Source organism: Neolamprologus brichardi, chromosome 22, assembly GCF_056152115.1.
Source record: "Neolamprologus brichardi isolate AB-2024 chromosome 22, ASM5615211v1, whole genome shotgun sequence".
Taxonomy (NCBI): domain Eukaryota; kingdom Metazoa; phylum Chordata; class Actinopteri; order Cichliformes; family Cichlidae; genus Neolamprologus; species Neolamprologus brichardi.
The window spans coordinates 32,298,777-32,323,362 of NC_142124.1; the positions used below are offsets into that span (position 1 = coordinate 32,298,777).

At 40.4% G+C, this 24,586-nt stretch overlaps 1 pseudogene; it reads right to left on the reverse strand.

Annotated features, from left to right (window-relative positions):
* Positions 1 to 245: 245 nt before the first annotated feature.
* On the reverse strand, positions 246 to 3,165 carry LOC102799583 (uncharacterized; annotated as a pseudogene).
* Between the last annotated feature and the right edge of the window lie 21,421 nt (positions 3,166 to 24,586).

Sequence of the window (24,586 nt, forward strand, 5' to 3'; positions counted from 1 at the left end):
GAAAACAATAGAAAGAAAAACATTCTTGTAACAGTGCACATTTAGTGCAATTAGAAAAGTGCAAAAAAAGTCTGTGGAACACCTGTAAACACAACATTTGTGCCTCAAAGGCCTTGACTGTAGCTGAAAGTTGAAGTAAAAAAACCCCAACAAACTCATGAACTCAAAAGCTCAATGCTACATTATGTGGAAACAGACTACTTTTTCCATTTGTATTTTTTTTTGAGTTAGGAGTTGTTTGTCTTTCAGTACTGCAGAGTAAAACTCTGAGCAAGACAAATCATAATTTAGACTGACAATGAGCTCACTTCTAATTAATTCAGTAGAACATTTGTTCCGCACATCAGTCCACTTATTCTTCATAAGAGAGAAAATCCTCTCCTCAAACCCAGTGGAAGATGGGATGCTTAGTACAAAGGATACAACAGCCTGCATATTGGGGAGGTCAGCTGCCTGAAGAATTTCCATCCACTTCTCTGCTGTTCCCTTGGACTGCCACTTTTCCTTCTCCTGATGTTCTTTGGTGAGGTGCTTCAGAAGGCTGGTTGCAGTGACACACTCTTCATAAAGCTCATCCATAGAGATGTTTAACCTGCCAATAGAGATGAGAAGTTGACCTAAATCCTAAGTGGTACATAGAACATTTACAGTGGTAAATAAATGGAAAAAATATATTGTATATGTTTATAACGTTGTATAGCATTTAAACAATACAATAAGTATAGTTTATTTATTATGTAAATATCCATCCTTATATTAAGTATATGAACTCTTTGAATTTGTAAAATAGTGTATAAAAGATTGCATGCGTGTGTATATACACTCCAAACAAAGTTAATGATTATGGTTTTATTTATATATGTTATCTATCAATTGTATTTGTTTATTTTTAACCATCAATACTATTAAAACATGGTTTATCATTTCACTGGCAAATGTTTTCTTCTTACCTGCCAGCCAGGTGATGCCGTTCAATGATCTTCTCCATGTCATCAAAGGAAATCTTCCCAGATGCTAGAGAGAGGGGCTGCAGGTGGAAAAGCCAGTTTTCTTCTGAAAAGTCAAACCACTTCCGGACATAACTGATGGCAGTGTCTAGGAAGGCTGTAAACTCCTGCCTGGCACCATCAGCATCAGATGGCGAGAGACGCTGGAGCTTTTGTCTTGTTAGGTACCCGTAGAACCCATCATCTCTTCTCTGAATAATTCTTTTCAGGAAACACTCCATGATGGAATAGAGGTCAACAGACGTGGTTACATTCTTCTCCAGTTTTTTCACCACTTCTTCAAACAGACACATGACATTATTACAGAAGAGGAGGTAGACTTCCACAATGTCTGCCTCTCCCTCAACTCCAGCAGCATCTTCTGTCAACTTCAGCAATTCCTTCAGGCGCCTTGGACATTCCTCACCAATGCTGATGAGATATGACTTCAGCGGGTCCCAGTTCTGCAGCAGGCGGGTGATTGCAGGGTTGAGTGACAGCCATCTCATCACAACATGGTGCAGGATATCATGGAATTCAACGTCACAAAATTCACAGAACTCTTTCAGGGACTCTCTCCTTTTGGCAGAGGTGGAAAAGAAGCTGTATATTTTCAGGACAGTATTTTCCACATCAACTGAGAGCTTGTCCAGTGCTTTTTTCACAGTGTTATGAACAATATGTGCATGGCAGTTACCACGAAGGATCTCACTGTTGGTCTCTTTCAATTTTGTGAAGACTGAGTTGTGGTTGCCATAATTTACATTTGCATTGTCAGCACTGAATGCAGAAACCTGATCTAAGGATAGCCCCACGTTTTCAAGAGCGCTTTGTATTATTTTTACTATTCCCTCTGCAGACTCATCTGGATTTTCAACAAAATCCAATATCTTGTTGACAACTCCAGCCTCTGGTGTAAAAAACTGCAAGGCCAAGGGAAAGATCTTCCGATTTCCCTTATTTGAAGCATCAGTGTGAAGAGAGAATGGGAGTGGAGTTGCACCACTTTTCAATTTTTTGATCACCTCTTCCCTTGCCTTTGGAGACAGGACATCTGTGACAACTGCTCCAGCTTTCGTCCTCCCACAGGACATCTTTTTGGCAATACTGGAGTCATTCAGCGTTCGTACAGTCAGTTTGAGTGCACAGTCCGCTGAGTTATAACTTAAACCGTGCTTTACAGTGTGGTAGACATGGGTCACCTCTGCAGCAGTCACCTTAAAATAGAAATATATATATATTACAGTATATCTGTATAGTTTGTGTAGTTTATCAACTGACTTTAAAGTATAAATTACGCATGCAACTTGTAAGAAATGGGTATGGTCATATATATGTATGTTTTCAATATAATGTGTATTCTTTATATATATTCAATTCAGTAATACTTTATTAATCCCATAGGGAAATTAGGAGTTGTTGCAGCTCAGACTAATTAAAGTCTTCAAAGAGTTGTTGAAGACCACAATCACTGTGGGAAGGAAGGATCTCTGCCTTGCCTTGAAACTGAAGTCTCTTCTGTGTCAACTTATTCAGGCTTTGTGGCTTCAGTTGAGGTATTATTTCAGCTTTTCTAATGCTAATCAGCTGCTCCCGTTTGTAAACCCGCTTGTTCCCATGATTACGCATCATAACTTATCATCATTATTCATCTATGTATTACTTTTATGTATTAGTCATCTATTCGTTGTAATCATCTATCCTTGCAGTTGTTTATTACACAAAGCAAATTATATTATCAAACTTCTGGCCACATAGCGCTGATATTCATTGCACATGCCCATATTAACCTTAACCAGAGGGTTTAAAAAAAACAACAACAATGTTTACATACCATATCTGCTTCTGCCGTGGCCTGGTGGACAACAAATTGGTCAAGGGTTCCTCTTTCTTTCACGCCCCTCATATTCATCATGTGCCCACCAGTAGAAGCATGCTGTTTAACGTCAGTCAGTCCACCATGGCAAATGGAAAAAGTCCGCCGGCACACAGTGCAGTGCGCTTTATACGTGTTATCGCGCACTTTTCCCAGCCAGGTGTTTTCATTTTCCCATTCCTCCCTGTATTTTTGCAGCCTTTTTTTTTTCTTTCTAGGAGGGGAACAAGCACTGTTGGTCAAAGGAGTACTGTCGTCCCAGACTTGTGCCGCAGTGTCGGTGTTTGTCTCCCTGTTGGCCATGCTGGTCATCTGCTGTCTTCCGGTATCTTCTCCGCACGCGACCTTTCCTCGACCAATGAGATAAGCGGTAATCTGAATTGTTATACTCGTGCTAAGTGTGCTGTCAGCTCATTGGTCACAGAGCAGGAGAGGGGCTGGGAATTATGTTTTCAAACAAAGCGTTAAATCCATTAACATTTATAGACTTTTTGTGATTCTCCCTGTATTACGGGACAAAGTGCGTCCCTTATTAGCTCAATACGGGACGTGTACTTTTGTTTCTAAATACGGGACGATTCCGTATTTTAAGGGACGGTTGGCAACCCTATTCCTGATCCAGCCGCACAAAATGATATAACATATATGAAGCTTGTCTCAAAACTGCAGGGTGAGTTACGCCGCAAAATTTCAGGCAGAAACTGCGGAATAAGAATAATAAATCCGAGGAATAGTTGGCATAGGCACACTTAACGATATAATGTATGGGTCTATTTAAAATAGTTTTTGAAAGCCTTAAAAGAATAATTCATATGAATACATTAGCACTACATAGGAGTGCTGCACACATTTACTAAGGCCAGCTTCATAAGTCCAATCATTTTCTCTTTTAAAAACCTTTGTGTGTACAAGTGTCCTGTGACATAAACAAAATAAACAAAATTAAACAAAACAAAAAACAACCCACAGGTACACAGCAAATCCAGCATGTCCAAATTAACACTGTCAGATTTGATTTCAACACTATTAAAGTGTCTATATGGGTCCACACCAGAGAGTGTTAATTTAACTCTTTTTGGAGAGTTGGTACGTTAACTCTGATTTAGTGTTAAACACCAAATCTGTCTGGAGTTGATAATTTAACACTTACTAATGCTAACTAGGTGTTAAGAGTTTATATATTAACTCTCAAAGAGTATTTTAGTTTAACTACATAAGAGTTATCTTCTAATTAATTCTAAAAAGCGGGAATTTTACTGTTCTGAACTTCTAGAAATTTCTTTTAGAAATAAACATAACAGTGTACATGTTCTCACTTTCATTAGAACTTTGTTTATCAAAAGGTCTGACATAGGTGAGCTGGTAAATGCAAATAACAGCATTCTCATCACTTATTTCTTCAATACAATATGCATGTCCTTCATTCATCACTTTGTGGAACTTCAACGCACTTCTGCTCTCCCCCATATTCCATCTTCACAAGCATATCCTCTGTGGAGATTGAATAAAAATTAGTTGACACTAATTAATGGCACAAATAATCCAGTAATCAATTACAGCACAGTAAAAAATAAAAAGGAATCCTTTTTGAGCTATTACTTGTGTAAAGTATTTTCCCAAAAGACAAGGACACAGGCAACAGGTAATACTGAACTAAATTTAAAACCTCAACCTTTTTCATTTTTACCTAAACCGTGTGCACAAAACTCTGGAGAGATCTAATCGTAGAACCCAGTCAGGACATCTGCTACTGCTGTTTGTTCGTTGTTGTTTTTTTATGGGAGATCATTTTCAGGCTTCAAGTAGCACCATCATACCAACATTTCACATTCTAGACAGCTAGCTAAAACAGAATATTATGCTATCAGCGAGCAACATGGCTAATGCCTTTCACACAGCTTTGTCTCAACTCCAAAGAGCCACAGCAGTAAAAGCTAATAATAATAATTGAAACAATCTTTGAAAAAATGACTTACCAAGCATGGTAAACAACTCAAATATGTAGAGCAAAATGTTCTGAAACGGCTTCACTTCAGCTTCGATTGGAGCCTATGGTGCTGGGGGCGGAGTCTGTGAATTTACTCTATTGGTGTCATAGCCCCTGTAGGAGTTAATGTTTCCATTGTGACACCTCCAGATTTGACATAGAAACATTCATTTTTAACTCTCGATTTTAACTACTATCATTTTACACCTCAGAGTTACATTAAAAGAATGTGACTCTACTTAGAGTAAAATTAACTCTACTTTTGCAAGAAGACTACAAGCACCAAAACATTTAATTCAATTCAATTCAATTCAATTTTATTTATATAGCGCCAAATCACAACACAAGTCGCCTCAAGGCGCTTCATAGATACAGAGAAAAACCCAACAATCATATGACCCCCTATGAGCAAACACTTTGGCGACAGTGGGAAGGAAAAACTCCCTTTTAATAGGAAGAAACCTCCGGCAGAACCAGGCTCAGGGAGGGGCGGGGCCATCTGCTGCGACCGGTTGGGGTGAGAGAAGGAAGACAGGATAAAAGACATGCTGTGGAAGAGAGACAGAGGTTAATAACAGATATGATTCAACACAGAGAGGTCTGTCAATACATAGAGAGCGAGAAAGGTGACTGGAAAGGAAAAACTTAATGCATCATGGGAATCCCCCGGCAGCCTACGTCTATTGCAGCATAACTAAGGGAGGATTCAGGGTCACCTGGTCCAGCCCTAACTATATGCTTTAGCAAAAAGGAAAGTTTGAAGCCTAATCTTAAAAGTAGAGATAGTGTCTGTCTCCTGAATCCAAACTGGAAGCTGGTTCCACAGAAGAGGGGCCTGAAAACTGAAGGCTCTGCCTCCCATTCTACTTTTAAATACTCTAGGAACAACAAGTAGGCCTGCAGAGCGAGAGCGAAGTGCTCTAATAGGGTGATATGGTACTACAAGGTCATTAAGATAAGATGGGGCCTGATTATTTAAGACCTTGTATGTGAGGAGCAGGATTTTGAATTCAATTCTGGATTTAACAGGAAGCCAGTGAAGGGAAGCCAAAACAGGAGAAATATGATCTCTCTTTCTAGTCCCTGTCGGGACTCTTGCTGCAGCATTTTGGATTAGCTGAAGGCTTTTCAGCAAGTTTTTAGGACATCCTGATAATAATGAATTACAGTAGTCCAGCCTGGAAGCAATAAATGCATGAACTAGTTTTTCAGCGTCACTCTGAGACAGGATATTTCTAATTTCAGAGATGTTGCGCAAATGGAAGAACGCAGTCTTACATATTTGTTTAATATGTGTGTTGAAGGACATGTCCTGGTCAAAAATCACACCAACGTTCCTCACAGCGTTACTGGAGGCCAAGGTAATGCCATCCAGAGTAAGAATCTGGTTAGATACCATATTTCTAAGCTTTTCAGCGCCGAGTACAATAACCTCACTTTTATCTGAACCCTTTATTGACCGGCCCTTCAAATTTACCTGTAAAATGGGCCCGCCGGTGGGCCCATGGTCAATAAAGGGTTAAGAAGCAGAAAGTTAGCGGCCATCCAGGTCTTTATGTCTTTAAGACATTCCTGCAGTTTAACTAATTGGTGTGTATTATCTGGCTTCATAGATAGATAGAGCTGGGTGTCATCTGCATAGCAGTGAAAATGTATGCTATGTCTTCTAATGATGCTGCCTAAGGGAAGCATGTATAATGTAAACTGAATTGGTCCTAGCACTGAACCCTGTGGAACTCCATAATTAACCTCAGTGTGTGAAGAGGACTCTCCATTTACATGCACAAACTGGAGTCTATTAGATAGATATGATACAAACCACTGCAGCACAGTACCTGTAATACCTACAGCATGTTCTAATTGCTCTAATAGGATATTATAGTCGACAGTATCGAACACTGCACTGAGGTCTAGCAGGACAAGCACAGAGATGAGTCCACTGTCAGAGGCCATAAGAAGATCATTTGTAACCTTCACTAAAGCTGTTTCTGTGCTGTGATGAGCTCTGAAACCTGACTGAAACTCTTCAACAAGCCATTCCTCTGCAGATGATCAGTTAGCTGTTTGACAACTACTCTTTCAAGGATGTTTGATATGAAAGGAAGGTTGGAGATTGGCCTATAATTAGCTAAGACTGCTGGGTCTAGAGATGCTTTTTAAGTAAAGGTTTAACTACAGCCAGCTTGAAGGCCTGTGGTACATAGCTGATTATTAGAGATAGGTTGATCATATTTGTGATTGCAGAATTAATTAATGGCAGGACTTCTTTGAGCAGTTTTGTAGGAATGGGGTCTAAAAGACACGTTGATGGTTTGGAGGAAGTAATATTGCAAATGGAGAGGCCCAGCATTCATCCACTTTTCTTTTTGACACTGCACCATTTTCTTTATTGTTTTCCATGGTTTCTCTTTGTCATCTGTCTCTTTTTTCAATCTTTCTCCGGCACAGTTGTCTGTATTTCTCACTTTTTTTTTTAACATCGCTATCTTTCTTCTTTCTGCCATCTTTTCATGTGTAACGGCACTGTATTTACCGCATGGAATGCACAGAGTTGATTCACTGAGTGGTATCATGCAATTGGTCTGTGCATTTCTTCAGCCACTGAGCCACTACCGTAAAGACCAAAAAAGCTGCACCAGTTAAAATAGAAGAGCCCCATAAGCTTTTAAATCATAACCATATGTTTTGGTTGTAGGTCTGGGTCCATATAAGACAGCTTGTGAATCCAGATCCAGACCACTGTCAGCCTGGTAGTGACCTCTGGCATAGGCTAAACAGCCTTAAGAACTGACAGCAATAATATGAAGATGGTATTGATGATACATAATTTTAATTTATGTTCTGTTTTTGCATACTGTTTTGCAATATGTATATGTTTTTACTAGTTTATTATAAAAGTGATCAGTTTTTTTGCATGCACATTTGTGCAATGTAATACAGAGCTGTCAAAGAATTTGTTGTTAAACATAACCAGCAAAGTTGTCATATATGTTATAGAAATCCAAATAAGAAGTAAATTCTCTGCTAATAAGCAAGGACCTGTCTAAATTAATTTCTAAATGACAAATAAATTACAGTGTGTACACCCAATGTGATCTCTGAATGTGGTGGGAACTATTTAAAAAAAACTTTCCGAAATGTGTTAATTATGGTCCATTTTTTATGATTTATGTCTCCCATAATTCTCCTGAAAGTATAAATTCGTCTGGATTCCTATGGGTTAATAAGCCAGAACATTAAACACAATATTTATATTATTGCTTGTAAACAAAGCAGAATACTGGGAAAATGCAAGTCAAGCACTATGATAATACTTTTCTATTATGCAAAAACATCAGCCAATATTACCTTATCATTATGAGGTTACTACAATCGAAAGCCTTTCGGAAAAGAAGAAAATTAAAATGCACAGACATTACCTTTTATTGCTTGCAGGTTATCTTATTGTTACCAAGGTATTACTCTACTGCCATTTGGGCATGACACCAAACTGTTATATTAATTAGTTTTCTTCTCTAAAACCAATTAGTAATATTAAACTTCACAGAAGAATTTTTTCCCAGACCAAGGACATGCCAATCAATTTTTAAAAAGAGATAAGGGAGCCTTTTGAAAAAAAAAATTATTGCGGATGTATGCTGTTAAAGTTGTGTTGACGTGCAGTCCCAAAGGAGTAAACACCATTCAGATTTGCTGTGTTTAGTGGTGTGTAAGTGATATTGAGTACCCTGTAGAAATGTAATTCTTGATTTGTTGTTAGATATGATTTTGAGTTGGTGTGACATTCCCATAGAAGTCCATGGAATGTAGGGAAGTTACAAAAATTGTCTGGGTTAAAAAAAGAGAGACAAGGAGGCGATATTGTCAATAAAGTAAAAGTTTTTCCATCCATCCATTCATTCTCTTCCATTTATTTATAATATTAATTTATTTAGAATAACTAAAGGAAAGTAACAAGCTGCTGGCACCACCAAAAGAAAAGAAATATAACAAATCAAGAAATTGATCACCAATTGATTACCATTATGCATTATACATTTGCAATAATAATGACAAACTAGCACCACTGACGAACTGGCCTGTGAGGTCAGTTTTTTGATCATTATGTATGTACATCGTCATGACCATTACTTAACAACCACTGATCAAATACTATTGATCTATGACAGTTGATTAATGGCCAACAGTGTTGAAACTTCCAAAGGTTGATTCTGTTTATCTGGACGTAATGTTTTCAGTGGGAGAAATGTTTCGTCACTTATCCAAGTGACTTCTTCAGTCACAGCTGATGGCAGGTTTCCCCAATCTTAAAAACAGTACATTTGCATAATGACTGAAACAAATTTATGCAAATTCTCGTGACCATTACCACTGGTGGTGGTCAGAGGGCCCGGTGGCGCCTGTGTCCGGCAGCCTCGCCTCTGTCAGTGCGCCCCAGGGCAGCTGTGGCTACAATGTAGCTTGCCATCGCCAGTGTGTGAATGTGTGTGTGAATGGGTGAATGACTGAATGTAGTGTAAAGCGCTTTGGGGTCCTTAAGGACTAGAAAAGCGCTATACAAATGCAGGCCATTTACCATTTACCATTTGCCATTAATCAACAACCACTGATCAACAACCACTGATCAAAGCCCACTGATCAATGGCCATTAGTACCATTCACAGAGAGTTGGGGAATGGCTGCAATCACAGCATTGTAGGTAGGATGGTGAAAGTTGTACCCTTAGGCCCCCTCCTCGATTCAGAGATGGTCTTTCCCCTTTTACATAAATGGCCTCCTTGACTCCGCGCTCAAACCAGCGTTCGTCCCTGTCCAGGATGTGTATATCCTCATCATTGAAAGATTGTCCACTGACCTGTAGGTGTAAATAGACTGTGGAGTCCTGTCCTGACGAGGTAGCTCTTCTGTGTTGTGCCATCTGCTTTGCCAGAGGTTGTTTGGTTTCCCCGATGTATAAATCCTGGCACTTAACAGTGTACACTATGTTATACTGATGTGTTGGTCGCGAACGAAATGGCTCGTAGAGCCGGCTCTTTGACGTGAACGACGCGAGCCGGCTCCTTATCGGGAGCCGTGGGTTTTTTTTTTTCTTTCTCTCACCCTCTCTCTCTCGCACTTTTTTTCCGCTTCACTCCGCACGCAAGCCTTGTGCTTTGCGCTGGGCAGAGGGGGACAGGGGGGAGGGGCGGTAGTTACACTCTCAGTAGCACAGGAACAGAGCAGGAAGGAGAGACAGAGAAAGAGAGCCAGGGACAACAACGTCACATTAGAAAGGTATAGTAATCATCCACAACTATTTTCAGTTGCAGATGATAAAGGATTCAGAAAGTGTATTCATGCAGGTCCATATGACAGAGAATGTGCATCTTCTTTTTGTTTTCATATTTTAATTTATATTTAATTGTGTTGTGGTTTGCAGCGTTTTGTGTTGTTTCATTTTAAATTTGTTTAAAAGGAAAAAGCTGAAAATTTAAACAGTTAAAAGTTGAACTGTGAATAGTTGCTTTTTGTATTATATGATTTATTTGTTACATTTTATGTGGAGTGAATAAATAAAAGTATATTTACGGTGGCCCCTAGAGACAAAGCACGTACAAACCTCAAAACATGTACAAACCCTGAAGTACCTACAAACTCCAAAACACGTAAAAACTCCAAAACACATACAAAACACAACAGAAGTGCTCCAGAATGCTAGGCCCAGTGTTGAGCTTTTGTTACCTAGTGGCTACACAAGCCAGCAAGTACCAACGACCAGATTTGGTGTGTGGTAGTAACAGGTAAATTAACATTTTTTAAAATTATTTGAATATATATGACTGCTTGTGTATAAATACACAGACAATACACATATGCTTTCAATCGTGTAATTTAAGTAATCTAGGTAGCTCTGTTTTGAAGTTCAGTTAACGCTAGAAATGTGTTTTGGAGTTTGTATGCGCTTTTTGGAGTTTGTATGTGTTTTGTCTCTAGGGGCCACTGTATATATTTATATATAAACATATATAAATAAAACCACTTTTTTTTTACATTAGTAATTCCTTTTGTGCATAATTTTATATTATTGTTAATAATAAATTAATTAAAGCAACAAAACAACCTGAAGAGCCGGTTCGGAGCCGAAAGAGCCGGCTCTTTTTAGTGAGCCGAGCCGAAAGAGCCGGTTCTCTCAAAAGAGCCGGAAATCCCATCACTACTATGTTACTCTGTTTGTGTCGGAGGACTTGATCCTTGGGGTGGACCAATTTTTGGCACAGTGTGTTTTGGGGTTTAAAAGCCACAGAGACTCACTTCCTTCAGCCTTAAGAAATATAGATTCCCTTCTGTATTTTAATTTATTAGAATCTATTTTAATCTACTGTTTTATTGATGTCTTTTTCTCTTTGTAAGGTGATCTTGAGTTTTAGAAGGGCGCCCTTATTATTATTATTATTATTATTATTATTATTATTATTATTACAGTGTTTTGAAAAAATGCGTCTCAACTGTTCCGATACTCCTGACACGTATGGGATCACTACAGGTTTTCGCTTAGTAAGCAGTTGTCCTTCTCTCCTGGATCGCCTGGAGCTTTCTTTAGGTGCCTTCCCAGCTTTGACAAAAGTCCAGCTGGGATAACCACATTTACTCAGGGCCTTCTTGATGTGCTGTTCTTCTGCTTCCCTGGCTGCTGTGTCTGTGGGGATGGTGTTCGCTCTGTGTTGTAGCATCCAGTTTGTGCTCCAGTGGATGATGAGAGTCAAACCTTAAATACTGATCCGTATGCGTAGGTTTACAGTACACATCAGCTTTTAGATGTCCCCCATTACTGATGGAAATCTCACCGTCTAAGAAGGCTAACCTGCTACTTTTCATATTCTCCCTGGTAAATTTGACGTGTCGGTCCACCGAGTTAATGTGATCCATGAATTGTGGTATGAGATTTGATTTTCAACCAGCTGTCATCCACATACCTGAACCAATGACTTGATGGTGTTCCAGGGTAGGATAACAAAGCCCTGTTTTCCACTTCTTCCATGTACAAATTGGCCACAATGGGTGAAACCGGGGAGGAAAACTGGTATGAGGTTCGGTCAATAGCATTGTCTTGTTCTAACTGCTTCAGACAGTCTATCACCCTCTTCCAGAGCAGCAGTGTTGGGTAAGTTACTTTAAATTAGTAACTTAGTTACACTACTTTTGTTTGTTAACATCCATCGTACTCAAGCATCTGCTACTCAGGCCTGCAATGAGTTAGGTGATTTGTGTATTGTCGGCTTTTATTTTATTTTCTGTTTATGTGGGCCCACAAATGTAAATGTGTGTAATGTTCTAGTAATGCCATTTTGGACTGACTTATTACGTTCTGCTTGAGTGAGAGGGGTTTTGTTGTGTATCAACCAAAAATTGGGGAACATATTGTCTCCAAGGTTTCACTAACTGTTTTGTGACATTAATTGCCAATGCTGGTATACAAGGGGCTGTATTTGAGTTAATTTTGTTTGGTCCATGAGGATACTCCTTGCTTGTATGAATGCCCCTAGACAACCAGCTATCTGTTATTATTGTTTTCTTTTCTGGTGTGCATCTTATTTGTGGTAAATAAATGCCCTGAGTTCACACTATTTTTGCTCTTTTATTTTTTGGATTTGTAGGTAGGTTATTAGAAGCTAAGAGTTATGCTATTAAAGATCACACTATCATTAGTTGAGCTAGCTAACGTTCAACTAACCTATTTCAGAGGATGTGTATTTTGGTAATCGTGATTGTTGTTAAAGGGTTAAAGAACCCAGAGCACTGTATCTAAATCCAGAGATACCTAGAAAGCGCTACAGCTGCTCCAATACTCCTGACACATAAGGGATTACCGAGGGTTTTTACTTAGGCAGCAGTTGTCATTCTTCTCTTCTGGATGGTCTGGAGCATCCTTTAGGTGACTTTGGCTTTGACAAATGTCAGCTGGAATAAACACATTTACCAGGGCCTTTTTGATATGATGTTCTTCTGCTTCCCTGGCCGCTGTATCTGTGAAGATGGTGTTTGCTCTGAGCTGTAGCATCTTGGTGACACCCAGTTTTCTGTGGGAGAAATGTTTTGTCATTCATCCAAGTTAATTCTTCAGTCTTAGCTGACTGAAGACTTCCACAAACTATGTAATAGTATTATTTGCATAATGACCGAAACTAGTACCACTTATTAGGAATGGACCACGAGGTAAGTTTCATGATTATTAATATACAAATTGTCATGATCATTGATCAGTGGCCGTTAGTACTGTTCACAGAGAGTTGAGAATGGCTGCAATCACGTGTTAGATCCCAGTTACCCCTGTACAGGTGGTCTGGACCGTCTTTCCATCCTTCGGATCAGAGTCCCTTAATCCCTTCGGGTATTACCCTGTTAGGTGATGTTGAGACTAGTTTAAGCCGGTGGCGAGGAGACTCGCTCAGCCTCTAACTGCCTTTATCTAAGCGCCCGCCCCGCACTACCTCTGACTCTATGCTCTCATTGGCAACCTTAATGAAACATATTTGTCAGCCACACTTATTAACGGCAGCTCTCCTCTAATGATCTATGGCACTTGTTATTGTGCTGAGTAAAATAGTTGTAAGTAAGTGAAGGAGGAGATGAAAGCAGCACAGCGGGAGGTGAAACGCTGCCTGAGGGAAGCAAAGGACACCTACAGGAGGAAGGTGGAGCAGAAGTTGGAGAGGAACAATATGAGGGAGGTCTGGAATGGTGTGAAAACCATCACAGGCCACAATACCAAGAACAGCACAGTGGGGGGGACTGTGGAGAAGGCAAACGAACTCAACAACTTCTTCAACAGGTTTGACCAGCCCACAACCCCCCCACCCTCACCTTTACTACAGAGCCCTCTCCCCACTCTCCTACCTCCCTTGCTTCCCCCCCTTCCTGACACTATGATGACACCCCCCTCCTCCAATCCCTCTCTCAGCAGCAGGACATCTCCCCCCCCCTCCTTCCAATCATCTCCCAGTGTCACAGTGGATCAGGTCAGGAGACAACTGAGGAAGCTTCGCCCCAGAAAGGCAGCAGGTCCGGACAAGGTGTGTCCGAGGATGCTAAAGGCGTGTGCTGCTGAACTTGGGGAGCCGCTACAACGAGTCTTCAATCTCAGTCTGCGACTGGGGAGAGTGCCCGCCCTATGGAAGACATCCTGCATCGTCCCGGTCCCCAAAAGGAACCGGCCCAATGAGCTGAATGACTTCCGACCGGTGGCACTGACATCACATCTTATGAAGACTCTAGAGCGGCTCTTCCTCAACCTCCTCCGACCACAGGTACAACATGCCCAGGACCCACTACAGTTCGCCTACAAGGCGGGTGTCGGAGTGGAGGATGCCATCCTGTACCTCCTGCATAGAGCCCACTCACACCTCGATGGGGGAAAAGGCACGGTCAGGATCCTGTTTCTTGACTTTTCCAGTGCCTTTAATACCATCCAGCCCTGTCTGCTCCAGGAGAAACTGAACAGGATGGAGGTGGACCCCTGCCTGGTGGCTTGGATCTCCGACTACCTCACCGACAGGCCACAGTACGTCAGGCTAAAGGACATCACGTCTGACACTGTGGTCAGCAGCACAGGAGCACCACAGGGAACTGTGCTGTCCCCTCTTCTCTTCACCCTGTACACCTCTGACTTCTGCTACAACTCTGAATTATGCCACATTCAGAAGTTTGCAGATGACACAGCCATCATGGGGTGTATCTGGGATGACCAGGAAGAAGAGTACAGAAGTCTGGTGAGGAACTTTGTCGCATGGAGTCACACAAACCACCTGCAACTCAACACCTCAAAGACTAAGGAACTGGTTGTGGACTTTGGGAGGTCCAGAGCAGGTCCACTGCCGGTTCAGATAGAGGGGGAGGAGGTGGAGGTGGTCAACAAGTACAAGTACCTCGGGCTGTGGGTGGACAATAAACTGGACTGGTCATGCAACACAGAGCACCTGTACAAAAAAGCCCAAAGCCGACTGTACTTCCTCAGGAGGCTGAGGTCTTTTAACATCTGCAGGAAGCTCCTGAGGATGTTTTACCAGTCGGTGGTTGCTGGAGTACTGTTCTATGCTGTGGTGTGCTGGGGGAGCAGCACAGCAAAGAAGGACTCATCCAGGCTGGAAAAACTGATCAGGAAGGCTAGCTCTGTGGTCGGCATGAAGCTGGACACTCTGGTGTCAGTGGCAGAGAAAAGGACACTAAAGAAACTGCTGGACATTATGGACAATGCTAGGGATCCTCTGCACACGGCCATAAACAACCAGAAGAGTCTGTTCAGTGACAGGTTGCTTCTCCCAAAGACAAGAACCAACAGACTTAAAAACTCCTTTGTCCCACACGCCATCAAACTGTTTAACTCCTCTCTGGAGGGGAGAGGGAGGGGAAACAGGAGGACAAAGGAGGGGGGAACAACTAAGCTGTAGTGCCTCTTCTCTTCACTGTGCAATTACCTTTTGTGCAATACTTTTTGTTAATAATCAGCGGTGCAATAGACTCCATACTTGAAATGTGCAATTCACTTGTATTTTTATTTTTATTTTTATTCCTATTTATTCTATTTATCCCCTTTGTATATTTTATCTATATATGTCTTTGTATTTATATATGTGTGTATATATATATATATATATATATATATATATATATATATATAATATTCTTAACTCTGTAACTTCTGTCGGTGCTGTGCTCTTTGGAAAACAAATTTCCCAGAGGAACCCACCCGAGGGATTAATAAAGTTTTATCTTATCTTATCTTATCTTAGTGATGGGATTTCCGGCTCTTTTTAGAGATCCGGCTCTTCCGGCTCGGCTCACTAAAAAGAGCCGGCTCTTTCGCCTCCGAACCGGCTCTTCAGGTTGTTTTGTTGCTTTAATTATTTAATCATTAACAATAATATAAAATTATGCAGAAAAGTAATTACTAATGTAAAAAAAGTGGTTTTATTTATATATGTTTATATATGGCCCCTAGGGACAAAGCACGTACAAACTCTAAAGCATATACAAACTCCAAAAAGCACGTACAAACTCCAAAACACATTTCTAGCGTTTACTGAACTTCCAAAGCAGAGCTACCTAGATCACTTAAATTACACAATTGAAAGCATGTGTGTATTGTTTGTGTATTTATAGACAAGCACTCATATTTATTCAAATAATTTTTAAAAAAAGTTAATTTACCTGTTATTACCACACACCAAATCCGGTTGTTGATAGTTCCTGGCTTGTGTAGCCACTAGGTAACAAAAGCTCAACACTGCGCCCTAGCATCCTGGAGCACTTCTGTTGTCTTTTGTACGTGATTCTGAGTTTTTACGTGTTTTGGAGTTTGTACGTGCTTCTGAGTTTTTACGTGTTTTGGAGTTTTTACGTGTTTTGGAGTTTGTACATGCTTAGGAGTTTGTACGTGTTTTGGAGTTTGTACGTGCTTTGTCTCTAAGGGCCACCATAAATATACTTTATTTATTCACTCCACATAAAATGTAATAAATAAATCATATAATACAAAAAACAACTATTTACATTTTGAACTTTTAACTATTTAAATTTTCAGCTTTTTCCTTTTAAACAAATTTAACGTGAAACAACACAAAACACTGCAAACCACAACACAATTAAATATAAATTAAAATATTAAAACAAAAAGAAGATGCACATTCTCTGTCATATGGACCTGCATGATTTCTGAATCCTTTATAATCTGCAACTGAATAGTGGATGATTACTATACCTTTCTAATGTGACGTTGTTGTCCCTCGCTCTCTTTCTCTCTGGCTCTGTTCCTGAGCTACTGCAAGTGTAACTAATGCCCCTCCCCCCCTCTGCCCAGCGCAAAGTACAGGCGCGCATGCGGAGTTTAGCGGAAAAAAGGGCGAGAGAGAGAGGGTGAGAGAAATAAAAAAAAAAAACCCTCACGGCTCCCAATCAGGAGCCGGCTCGCGTCGTTCACTTCAAAGAGTCGGCTCTAAGAGCCATTTCGTTTGCGAACGACCCATCACTAGAGTAAAATTTAGTGACCTGGACAGTAGGTCCCAAGGACGTGTTATAATGATTGACTAGAATAACCTATAAGAACCCTAAATCTGATGTTATGAGTTAACACACATAAAGTCTTACCATTTACTGTTTTAAGGAAGTAATAAAATGAATGTCCACAATTCTGACTTTGAATGCAGATAAATAATTTTTTATTAAAGCAAGGTTCCAGCAGGGGTTAGCAACCAGCTTAATTGCAATTTAATCAATTTAATCAATCAAATCTAAATAATCACTAACTATTCAAATCTAAATAATCACTAACTATTCAAATCTAAATAATCACTAACTATTCTGTTGCTAAATGACTACAACTGTTGTTGAGGTGGGTCTTCTTTTAGGAGGGAAGGAAGATCATTGTGCGCACCGATAGAATCCAGCTCCCCGCTGTGTTGGCCGAAGTCCAAAGGAAAGCTTAAGTGTAGCCCAGTACAAGGCTCCCCATCTTCACCTTCTTGACTCCGATCCTAACTCAGCATATGATGAGTAGGCAGTTCAAAATTCATAACCCAATCAGTCGATCCACAGTGAAGGGTTATGACTTCACTCTTGCCGCGGATCTTTTAGTCTCTTCTCAGCCTACTCACCGGCTTGGGACTAGAGGGAAAAAGCCCCTCTCTGCTTTTGCCTCCCATCTTTATACACCTCCACAGACCTGTCCAGACATGTCTAGACATCTTCCGGACGGAAACACCATCTATGGACATGTCATGTTCCTCCTTTGGCCCCCCCTTTGCTCTTTGACGCACTGGCATGACTTGCATTTTTTTAGTTCATTTCTTTTCTTCCACTCCACCCAACAATGCTGCAGCTCAACTTCCCTAATAACTCTTAAGTTTCATACAGACAGAAATTACTTCTCCTTTTTCTCATGTCTTAAGGACCGTTTAACTCATACACACACATTATAATTTTTTATTAATCTTTTAGCAATGCAATGCATACATAACTCTTTTTATTTGATTCTACACTTTAACAGACACAACAACTTCCCTTATTTCCATTTGTGACAAACATGGCGGAGACTCTCACATTCTTCTGACACACGACATTGTAAGATGGTGAAATGGAGGCGATCTGGAGGAAGTAGAAAATAGGGCTCTGTTACCCTACCCTGGAACACTACCAAGTCATTGGTTCACACAGGCCCTATTGGTCATGTGAATGACACCTCATCACCTCATCATGTTCACTCAGTGGGGAAACACATCAAGTTCACAATGGAGGATATAAAAAATGACACGCTAGCCAGCCTTAGACTGTGAGATTTCCATCAGTAATGAGGGAAATTTAAAAGTGGATGTGTACTGTAAACAAACACATACGGATTAATATTTAAAGTTTTACTCTCATCATCCACTGGAGCACAAATTGGTTGTCAACAGAATGCTACAACACAGAGCAAACACAATCTCCACACACAGCGGCTAGGGAACTAGAATAACATCTAGTTCTTCTAGTAGAAAAAGTGATTATCCAACCCCCTTTAACATTATAAATTACCTATGGTGTATCACATCCTTGGAATGAGTTGAGTTCAATTTCTCTAGCCACAACCAGGCTTGATTACTGCCACACCCGTTCTCAATCAAGAAATCACTTAATTAGGTCGACTGCCTGACAAAGTCGAGTAGACCTAAAGATCCTCAAAAGCGAGACATCATGCTGCGATCCAAGGAAATTCTGGCGCAAATAAGAAACAACATAATAAAGATCTCTCAGTGTGGAAAAGGTTATTAAACCATTTCTGACAGCCGTGATCCACAAATGCCAAAAACATGAAACAGTGGGGAAAATCCCCAGGAGTGGCTGGCTGACCAAAAATTGCCCTAAGAGCTAAGCTCATCCAAGAGGTCTCAAAAGACCCTGAGACCCTCAACACGCAAAGAACTGCAGACCTCACTTGCCTCAGTTAAGGTCAGTGTTCATAATTCCACCACAAGAAAGAGACTTGGGAAAAATGGCCTACATGGCAGATTTCCAAGATGAAAATCACTGCTGAGCAAAATGAACATAAATGCTCATTTCAGTTTTGCCAGAAAACATCTTGATGATCCTCAAGACTTTTGGAAAAATACTCTCTAGACCGATGAGACAAAAGCTGAACTTTTTGGAAGGTGTGTCCCCCATTCGGCTCGAGTAAAAGTAACACAGCATTTCAGAAAAGAACATCATATCAACAGTAAAATATTGTGGCGGTGGTGTGATAGTCTGGGGATGTTTTGCAGCCTCAGGACCTGGAAGACTTCCTGTGGTAAATGGAACCATGAATTCAGCTGTGTACCAACACATCCTGAAGGAGAATTTCTGGCCATCTGTTCCTGACCTTTAGCCGAACCGCACTTAGGTTCTGCAGCAGGACAATGATCCAAAACACACCAGCAAGCCCACTGGCTTAAGAAAAATAAAATGAAGACGTTGGAGTGCCCTAGTCAAAGTCCTGACCGGAATCAGATTGAGGTGCTTTGGCATGACCTTACAAAGGCAATTCATGCTCGAAAACACTCCTGTGTGGCTTAATTACAATTTTCTCCTTAAAAATAAACATCTAAACACCTTCATTTAGAAACTGTATATTGTGTCGACTTGCGTTATCTTTGTCTAATATTTACATTTGTTTGATAATCTTTAACACTGTGTGGCAAAATAAAAAAATAGGAAATGAAGAAGAGGGTAACCACTTTTTCACATCCCCTGACAGTATTATTAGCTGACAAAGCATACATTTTCACTGCTATTTAGATGATGCCCAGCTTTAAAAAAAATCTAGGTTATTTAATAATCTAGTAATAATCTAATAATAATTTAAAATTCTTCACCTCACACTGTAGCCAAAGCGCTTACTCATAGGGAGTCATCTGATTGTTGGTGTTTTTCTGTATTACTGCAAAATTTTTACTTATTAAGCACCTTGAGGTGACTGTTGTTGAGATTTGGCAGTATATAATTATAACTGAAACGAATTGAATTGAACCTTTTTCCTAGCATTACGTTCCTGGAGACTTGTCATCTGCACATCAATGATGCAAGTGTCCCATTTCACTGCAACCCAAATGTGCTCTGTTGGATCAGGACTTGGTAGATGCCTTTTTAATACAGTGAACTGACTTGTTTAAAGAACGAGTTTGAGAGAATTTGTGACATAGCACCACCTTGGTGGTGTGACATGATGGGGCCAAAGCTGAAGTGTGGTATACACGGCCAGCGTTGAAGTGTTCTTTTGAGAACTAACGCTTAGATGTAGCTGCAGGTCTAATCCTATCTGCTATTCAGGTGGATTTTTTTAACTTTGTGATCACTGGGGCTTTGGTGGATCCAGCCTGTTTTTCCTGCTTATCCAGGTTTACCTAACTTGCCAGTCGAAACTTCTCTTACAAGGCTAAAATGGGCCAGATGTTGCGGTGTGGATTATTGGAACATTCACCCACTGAGCCGCATTACTTTGCCCAACTCAAAGCTAAACCATGCACCCCAGCAGGCCCCCAGTGCGCCAAGTGCGCATGATAAATCTTTTAACACAATCTATGTTTGCATCACCTTTTAATGACTCTGTGCTTGTCAATCGGGAACTTTAATCTTGACAATCTCTGACAAATAGTTATTTTTTAATTCTTCTTGTACAAGTCTACTGGACATGGTGTCTCCTTTTAAGATTAAATCTATCTGATCTATCTGATCTAAGTCAGTGCCAGAGCTGTGGCAGAATGATACCACTCACGTTCTAAGGCGCAATTGCTGAAATGCAGAGAAAAGATGGAAAAAGCATCATCTTCAAGTTCCATTAGCTATTTTTAAAAGCAGCCTATTGGAGTATCAGAGAGCCGTTCAAGCTGCAAAAACCCAATTTTTAACAAATCTTATGTCAAATAATAGCAACAAACGTCACATTCTTTGTGAAAAATTTCCCACATTTTTTAAAGAAAAATTGTTCTGCAATCCTGCCCCAGATCCTGCTGTTTCTCCTGTTTGCCAGGTCGTCTCTGAGAACTTTGAGCAAGTGTCTTTGCCCTTTTTAATTGATATGGTTCAGCATATGCAGCTTATTTCTCCCTAGACAGCATTCCACCACTTCTCCTCAAAGAGGTTTTTAATATTTGTGTGCCATGTCTTGTGGACCTAATCAATTCATTGCTGAAGTCTGTTTCCCAGCTTCTTTCAAACATCCTGTCATACAGCCCCTCATCAAAAAGAACAACTTGGACTCTTGTTCTTTCTAATTTCAGGTGCATTTCTAAGCTCTCTTTTAGAGAAGGTAGTTTATAACAAACTACAATCAAATTTTAAATTATACCAGCTGTTTCACACAGAAAGCACTGGACTGAACAGCAGTACTTCGCTAAAAGTAACATAACATCTCAACATAAGTACTTTAAACTGTTGTGCCAAATATGCTTCATTTATTGAATTGACCTTCCATCCATCCATGCATGCATCCATCAATCCATTCATCTTCTTCCACTTATCCGGGGGCGGGTCGTGGGGGCAGCGGCCCAAGCAGAGAAGCCCAGACCTCCCTCTCCCCAGCCACCTCCGCCAGCTGGGAACACCAAGGCGTTCCCAGGCCAGCCGAGAGATATAATCTCTCCAGCGTGTCCTGGGTCTGCCCCGGAGCCTCCTCCCTCCTGTGAGGTGAATTACCATTCCAGTGAAATTATACTGGTATGAGATATTGAAGGTAACTTTGCGTTTTTATTCAGAAATGTGAGATTGTTGCAAGAGGACTTAGCTTATAGCACATTAGCTACCTGCATATTAGATAATATGGAGTGAAGCTCTAGCAATATAAATGTTACATTCCAGTACAAACTGCAGGTAAAGCTAAGTTAACGCAGCCTGTTTTGGTTCTCCAAATTAGAACATATTCATTAGAATAAGTGGGTCTCGAAGTTGAATTGTTGTTATCTCAGAGTTTAGCCCCAGTTTTGGCAGACAGTTGATTATAATTTGTCTATAAAATTATCCTGATTGAACTGTCATTTAAATGTTGCATACAAATATCATCACTTTCTGTCAAACAAATTGTCTTTATTATTATTATACATCTTTATTGTGCTGCAGCCTGCATCTCACTGTTGTTGATCTTATTCAGGACCAGTCTCATCTTTACACAGTGCTTCAGTAAAAGTAGGTAAATACAGTTTTCATTTTGTTTCAGCCAGCTGTGTATTTAAAATGTTGTGTGAATGGTGTCTACAGAATCATCGGCAGTTAATTCAACACACCAGTCTCAGTCACTCAGTTTTTTTCCCTTTTTTTCCATTTGTAAAATATAAATTATGAGCTAACCATGAAATATTAACACTCTGTTTCATGGTGTCTTTGCTGATGTCATGGGCATATGCAGGTTAATGAGCATGGAGCAGCGAGAAGGAAGAAGAAAAAAGATACTCAATATCAGTCAGTTGTGAGCCACAGGGTCGTCTCACCCCCCCCCCCCCCCCCCAACCCCCCAAAACACACACACACACACACACTTTTTTTTATTGATAGTTTGAACACTAATCTTAAAGACTTTAGGTCACCCTCACAAACATACTGGGCTTTTCCTCAGAACAGGCCTTTGGGAGCATTGCTAGTCTGTTTTTTTCTGGCCATTTTTACATAAAGAATTAGATATAGATATATTTTATGGTTCAGAAAATCAAACACCCCACCTAAAAAATCTAGATACAAATATTTTTATTACAATTTTTCTTTGATTGGAGGCTGAAACCTCTTGGGAAGGCCACACATTTTTTTGTATGCAGGAAAAACTCAAATAGTGGAAAGCTTTTTAAAATGTATTTAAAGAATCATCCAGATATCAGTCAAAATTCAATCAACCAAGTTTACTATGAATCTTAAATGTTTGAAAAACACACAAAACATAATATGATATAAGATCACATGATTCTCTAAATCTTAAAATAGTGGGAATAGTTGATTAAACTCCTAAACATAAATCCTAGACAACCTGGTTGGTTTTCCTTAGTTTTGTTCATCTGAGTTGCAAATAATTATTTTGAGCTTAGATATCTGAATGTAGCGAAATAAGTCAAGTTAAAATGTTTCAATTTTTTTGCAACAGTTTATGACAATAACATTTTTTAAAATAGTTTTTCAGTAACAATTACACTTATGGGGTGTAACAGCCTAACTTTTTTATACAACATGTCATTTCTGTCTATCATAAGTGTGATTTTTAAAGGCCTAACATTAGCGGGCATAATATTAGCTTAATAGTCAGCTGCTGACAACAGAATGGATGTGAATCGGATGAGCTGGTATATAAACCGATCCATATCAGATCCAGGTCGGATGAGCTGGTACACAAATGTTCCCTCTAATTTTTCATGTGTCTGAGCAAACACACAAACTCCCTGAGCGTCCCTTGGACCACTGTGAGCAACAGCAGACGTGTGCACTGTGGTCACACCAGCATCGAATCATCCAAGTTACATGGTTTATTAAAATAATCAAATTACAGCATTTACATTTATGTTAGACTACTTTTAATTAACTGCTTTAGCTCACTTACAATGAAAATTTAAAAAAATCTTGTTCCTGACCTGTGGAGTATGTTAACACTATTGGAAGTAAAAATAACTTGAACTCCAATTTTGAAAACACCATCCATCCATCCATTCGCTTCCGCTTATCCTTTTCAGGGTCGCGGGGGGCGCTGGAGCCTATCCCAGCTGTCATAGGGCGACAGGCGGGGTACACCCTGGACAGGTCGCCAGTCTGTCGCAGGGCCAACACACAGGGACAGACATCCATTCGCACTCACATTCATTTGCACATTCACACCTAGTGACAATTTGGATTATCCAATTAACCTATCCCCACAAGCTGCATGTCTTTGGACGGTGGGAGGAAGCCGGAGTACCCGGAGGGAACCCACGCAAACACGGGGAGAACATGCAAACTCCACACAGAAAGACCCCGGCCTGATGGTGGAATTGAACTCAAGACCTTCTTGCTGTGCGGCAACAGTGCTAACCACCGTGCTGCCACTTTTTTTTTTTTTACCCATTCACACACACATTCACACACTGGTGATGGCAGCTACATTGTAGCCACAGCCACCCTGGGGCGCACTGAAAGAGGCGACTCTGCCGGACACTGGCGCCACCGGGCCCTCTGACCACCACCAGTAGGCAACGGGTGAAGTGTCTTGCCCAAGGACACAACGACCGAGACTGTCCAAGCCGGGGCTCGAACCGGCAACCTTCCGATTACAAGACGAACGCCCAACTCTTGAGCCACGATCGCCACAACTTTCTTTAATTTTTGTTTGTTTGTTTTTATAAAGCTCTGACTTGTATTTTGAGTCTGTGGTCTGGGAGAGAGTCCTGTAACTCTAACTAAATATATAGTTACTTCTTCAAAAAAGTAACTGAGTTATGTAAACAACAAAGTTTTTTGCAGCTGTTTACCTAAAAATGCAGCCAAGGCATTTTTTTAAATAAACATTTCAAACTATTTACAGAACAATCAGCTGTTCTGCATCAAATCTGATGCCACACAAATTATTTGTGCCACTCCAAAAAATAATTTCTGTCCACTATGAGATGAAGGAGAACAACAGCCTGATACCTGCAGGCCTGACAACAGCAGATGTATCACTGCTGTAACACCTGTAACATTCAGCAGTCGCCTCATTGTTCTGACACATACAACAAAACTATTGACCACATTACACACTAACTACACAAG